The following is a 6,055-nucleotide window of genomic DNA, read 5'->3' as shown; positions in this document are numbered from 1 at the left end:
AATTAACGAAAAATTATATAAAATTTTCCAAAAATCGCATTTATAAATTAGATATATGATATAAAGTTTAGTTTATTTGCTATGAATGATTTTACATAGTATATGTACTGGAAACTGAACCTTGGGTCAAAGCTTAAAATCGGAAATTAAACATGTTAAATTAATTTTTCCTAGAAATGAAATAAAATGATCCATTAAATTTTAGCCTTAAAAGTCAAAAAATTATTGTTAATGTGATTATTATGAATAAATAAAAATAAACAAGTTAACGAAAAAATTAAAAGCGGCAAAATATGGTTCAAAAGAAATTGCTCACAGAAAAATACTGATCGACATGTGTTCATCTTACTCCGGAGGCAGACTATATATTTAAGACAGGCCATGTTTACATACAATTTTTGGTTGTCAATTTATTAATTAAAACTCTATAGAATCCATATTGTCAAAGCAAGATATAAATTCTAAAAAGGCGAGACAACATCGTCATGTATAACACAGGCCCGTCGATAGAGGAAGGAGGAGGAATGGGGGGGGGGGGGGTTGCGGGTCCGTCCCTCACTAGTTTGGGTTCTGAGTATACTATTTTGATATAATATTTGATTTGTTTGAATACTGGTTGCCCTTAATTTTTATGGGTTCTAAGAATGTCATTTTGCTATCATAAATTTTCATTTGCCCATGTTCCTCCTTTTTTTTTATTGAGCTTTGTAATTTAGATCGAACACTTCCAATTTCCTGGATTTCGACAATATTTATAGTACCTAATGTTTTTTTTTTCTTGCCAGACTTTTTTGAAAAGTTGTTATACCCCCTCCTCCTTTTGAAACTGTTGCTACGGAAATGTAACAAATGGTTCAGATCTGACTGATATATAGTGGCACCAGGGTAGCATAGCTACCCCCCCCCCGGCCCCTGACCTTCTAATAAGTTCAAGATCGAGATCTCCGGGGAAAATGGGCGGAGTTCCCCAAAGTTGGCGCTTGTTTGAAAAAATGTTTAAAATAAACTGTTAATATCTTATTTTAATTTACTTTTTTTTTTTTTAAAAATCATGCTTTAGTATATAGTTGATAAACACCCTCTTCTAAAAATTAATTAACATACACAGAATATTCAGAACCGGCTGAAATTGTGAACGGACGTAAGTTCGAAATTGCCAGAGTAATTCTAAATAATCAATGTTTAAAAACGGCGAATGTGACTTAAATTATTCACCTAGGGGTCTGTTTGATTTAAATAGAGAAAAAGATATATTGTGTTAATGTATATTTCGATCATATTTGTATATGTTACATCATGCATGTATATGTATTATAAAAATAATTTTTTTTATTACCTATCTTACACATCATACTGATAGTATCATTCCTTTTTATGTTATTTGTTCTTTTTGACATAAATTAAAATAATACACTGTATTTCAACCAAAGTTTTTCCTCGCCCTTTTTCTTATGAGAAAGAGAGAGAGATATCGAGGTCAACCTATATGTACAGCATTTTCTGCACGAAAGTCGATTGAGCTCATTAAAATTTGTGTCCCCCGCTTTCGCGAAAGCGAGGGGACGTTAAATCTCATTCGTCTGTGCGTCTGTCCGTCACAAAAACTTTAACCTTGGTCATATCGTTTGAGAAGAGATAGGGCTATCATATGTATATTACTGTGACAAAACCTTTCTGAATATTCTATGATTTTTGACACTGTGACCTTGACCTTGAAGTTTGACCTACTTAAAAAAAATTAAACATTACTTTGAATTGGTCATGCATAACTTTTGAATGAGAAGAGATAGGGCTTTCGTAAATATGATGTATATTACCTGTGAAAAAACCTTTCTAAATAGACTATGGTTTTTTGACCTCGTGACCCTGATCTTGAAGTTTGACCTACTTTTTCAATAACTTAAACCTTGCTTTTGAATGAGAAGAGATAGGGCTTTCACTTTAGACCTGTGTATTGCCTGTGACAAGACCTTTTTAAATACACTATGGTTTTTGACCCCATGACCTTGACCTTTAAGTTTGACCACATTTTTAAAAAAATAAAGACTTAAAATTGGCTGTAATTTTTGAATGAGAAGAGAAGGGGCTTTCATATTAAACTTGTATACTACCTGTGACAAGACCTTTTTAAATAAACTTTGATTTCTTTGCCTCATGACATTGACCTTGAATTTTGACCTACTTTTCAAAATCTTTAACCTTTCTTATGACTGTTGAATGAGAAGAGATATAGTTTTCATATTAAAGCTGTGTATTGCTTGTGGCAAGACCTTTTTAAATACACTATGATTTTTGATCTTGTGACCTTCTCCTTGAAGTTTGACCTAATTTTCAAAAAAAAGTTGATTTTCCCTTATAACTTTTGATTGAGAAGAGATAGGGCTTTCATATTTGACATGTGCATTTTCTATGACAAGGATATCTCCGAGCATGCTATGATTTCTGACCCCTTGAACTTGACCGACACGATTGACCTAATTTTTATAAAATTTAACTTCGGTGATAAATTCTGAATGACACATGAAAGGGCGTTCATATTTGACACAATATGCCAGAATTTAACACACAAAGACAACGAAAGCGGGGGACCACAATTCTTTGAATTTGCTTGTCGAGGTTTGAAAAAAATGCGTTTTAGGCTAACGCGTAATTTTTGCGTAATAATGTACGTGTAACTTTCGCATTATAACACGAAATAGTAGGTATATGTAATAATGTTACGTAGGAACATTTGATCTTGACTGGCAGCTACTTTTTTGTACGAATCAAGCATACAGATGGGGACTACTTGACATTTATTCAGAAGATGTAATTAGAGATTTGCATGATAAAATTAGGAGAGATTAATTTTCAGAAGTTTGCATTTTATTCCAAATGACCTAAACCCTACTAATTAATAAAACAAATATTCCTCTATTAATTAAAGACTCTCTTGTTTTTCACGTGTTGAGGTCTTGTGATGTGATGGTCTAAGTGAAAGAAAAAAAAAAGTCATGTAATATTTTGCAAATACCATGCCTTTTAAGATGTGAAAACTTGAACTCTAGAATATGAACAACCACCCGATTCTGAGGTCGAAAATAGGGATTTTGAATAAAGATTTTAAAAAATCTTTAAAAAAGGCTACATGTATATGTTGCAATTTCAGAACGGGGGGGGGGGGAGAAATTATACTTCACCCTTGGTGTATAAAGCAATTTGATTAATAGAAATGCATTGTTTGTTGAAAAATAGAAAAAATGTAAAATTTCGTTTAAAAGTGTAAACCTGATAGTTCGATTTATCAATATTGCCATTGACGTATCTCAAATGTCAAGTCAAATTCGAAAAACACGAGATAAAAAAATGTTACTACTCAAAGAAAGGACTTTTCTGAATGAGTATTCCTGTGAAATATAAAGCATATAACTACCAACCATTCAAAAGGTATAGCCAAAGTAAATTTTAAGAAAAAGGTCAAATTTCTAGGTCAAGGTCAAAATCTAAAAATTAACGGTTACCTGTTAAATATAAAGCATATAACTACCAACCATTCAAAAGGTAAGGTATAGCCAATGTAAATTTTAAAAAAAGGTCAAATTCCTATGTCAAGGTCAAAAATCCCAAAAACAACGGTTACCCGGGAAAGACCTTATTAACAGGAATACCCGCTGTGAAATACAACAACCATAACACCTATTGTTCAAAAGTTATGACCAAGGTTAAAGTTTTTCAAAAGTAGGCAAACTCTAAGTTCAACTTAAAAGGACCAAAATTTTATGCATCCAATGAAGGGTCTTATAGCACGAAAAAGAAAGCCTGTTCAAGAGTCAAGACCGAGGTTTTAACTTTAAGTTTTAAGGGGTCAAACTCTAGGGTCAAGGTAAAAAAGTAAAACATATTTTTATTCAAGGAAAGTCCTTATCACCACAATAAATATACTTGTAAAGTATGACACCCCTAGCCCAACTGTTCAAAATCCATGGCCTTGATAATTTTTTGTGGGTCAAAGTGGGTCGAACTCCAATGTCAAGGTCAAAATGTCCAATTTGTAGGTACCCCCCCCCCCCCAAAAAAAAAAACAAAAAAAGAAAAAAACGAAGGTCATGCCACGAGGAATATGCGTGTTTAACATTAAAGCACTAGCTCCAACTTATCAAAAGTTATGGGCAAGGTTAAAGTTTTTGCAGAAAAACAAACAGACGGACAGACAGGACAAACAATATATGTACCAACTAATATTCGTTTATTGGGGCATAAAAGCTAAACAGTCTACATGTTTCTTTTTTAGTATCTAGCACGATATGCTATCTACTATCTATTTATTATTTTGTCGATAAAATACCTTGTTCATCATTTAAGCATACTCAAAAATTAATTGCAAAACAAAATGAAAGATACCCAATCATTAGCACGTGTTTAGACATTGTAGTGCGTGGTGCTAAAAAGTTCGACCTTGAAATCAATTTTAAGGGCATAAACACATTTTTGTCAATTTCTGTTTCATGAACTACTTTGCATGCTGAGAAAGCAGATCACGCTGTTACATTATTATTATTTAGCATGTTAGAATTCGACACTTCATTTAAATTATCGGATAGTATGAAATCAAAATTAAAAGCACAGGCACTTAAAATGTCATACCCCCCCCCCCTAAAAATATAAAGTGCAATTAATTTCTCAAGATATATGAGATTCCCTCGTCTATGATATCTATATGACATTCTATGCAAGCAGATTACACTTTTTTGCGTTCAGAGGTTGGCTTTCTATACGGTATAATGAAAATGGACATTATTTACCGTACAAAGTCATTTTCTAAACGTGAAAAAGGACAATCTGCTTGCATAGAATGACACATGGATGTGATTGCATGACGGGAAAATTTATTATATTTTAGACAAATTATGAGCCCTTACATTTTTTTAATTAAAGTGTGTGTGTTGAAGGGGGGGGGGGTACGATCCACACTTCAGGTGCCTGTGATCAAAAGTACACATTTAAGATGTGTTTATCATACATCATGGTCAATAAAAGTGGAATTCCGATATATACCCCCCCCCCTTTCTTTGCTTTCTTTCTTTCTTTCTTTTTTTTTTTTTTTTAGATTTCATCCTTGTCATAGATCTTAAGCAAAACCCTCTGCTTGAAAAGAAGAAAACATTTGCTGTGACCTTCAACTAGACATTCAGATACATGGAATACATGTATATTGAAGAGTTTGATCAATTAACAATGGTTAAATTCAATTATTGTATGACAAACGCAATGAATTAAGCTTTTTCTATCGTCAACTTTTACTTATGTAGTAATATTCTGATATCCATTTGCATATGGAGTTTTTTTAATCCCAAATTATAAAATACTGAAGAGCATGCATGAGTATGATCAACTTTCAAACCGTGACAGGACTACTGACAGACAAGTTGATGTTACAGGAATTTCAACAATCTCATTTAAATTAAACATTTCGTAAATTCTATGACTTCAGTGATATCCTCGTTAGAAAATAACTTCTCATTGAGTCGTATTTTTATTTAATTTTTTTTGTACCAATTGCCAGATCTTTATTTTAATACTATTAAATTAGACTACGATATATTCAATATTAATTCGTATGACTCAAGGCAGGTGTGATCTGTAAACAGGGGATACATACTCCTTCTAGGCACCAAATCCCACCTCTAGATTTTCCTGACGTCCATGTTTTATGCCCTGATAAGACCTTTCTTTGGGTATCAACATACAATGTATTTGACCTTGGAGTTTAGCCCACTTTTGCAAAAATAGCTAACTTTAACATTGGTTATATCTTTGAACAGGTAGTGCTAGGGCTTTCTTATTTTACAAGTGCATTCATTGTGACAAGACCTTTCCTTTGGATACTTTTGACCTATTGACCTTGACCCTATAGCTAGAGGTTGATCCACTTTACCTTGGCTATAACCTTTGAATTGTTGGTGCATGGGTTTTTGCATTTCACAGGTATATTCGAGACAAATCCTTCCTTCCAAAAGTAATATTTTTGATCACTGATCTTGGAGTTTGACTTGCATTTGATGAGTGATAACTTTCA

This window comes from Saccostrea cucullata, unplaced genomic scaffold (genome assembly GCF_032062105.1).
Source record: "Saccostrea cucullata isolate Sc308-1 unplaced genomic scaffold, CSIRO_AGI_Scuc_v1 ctg169, whole genome shotgun sequence".
NCBI lineage: Eukaryota > Metazoa > Mollusca > Bivalvia > Ostreida > Ostreidae > Saccostrea > Saccostrea cuccullata.
The sequence above is the reverse complement of the archived record's forward strand: the minus strand, read 5'-3'. Positions refer to the sequence as shown.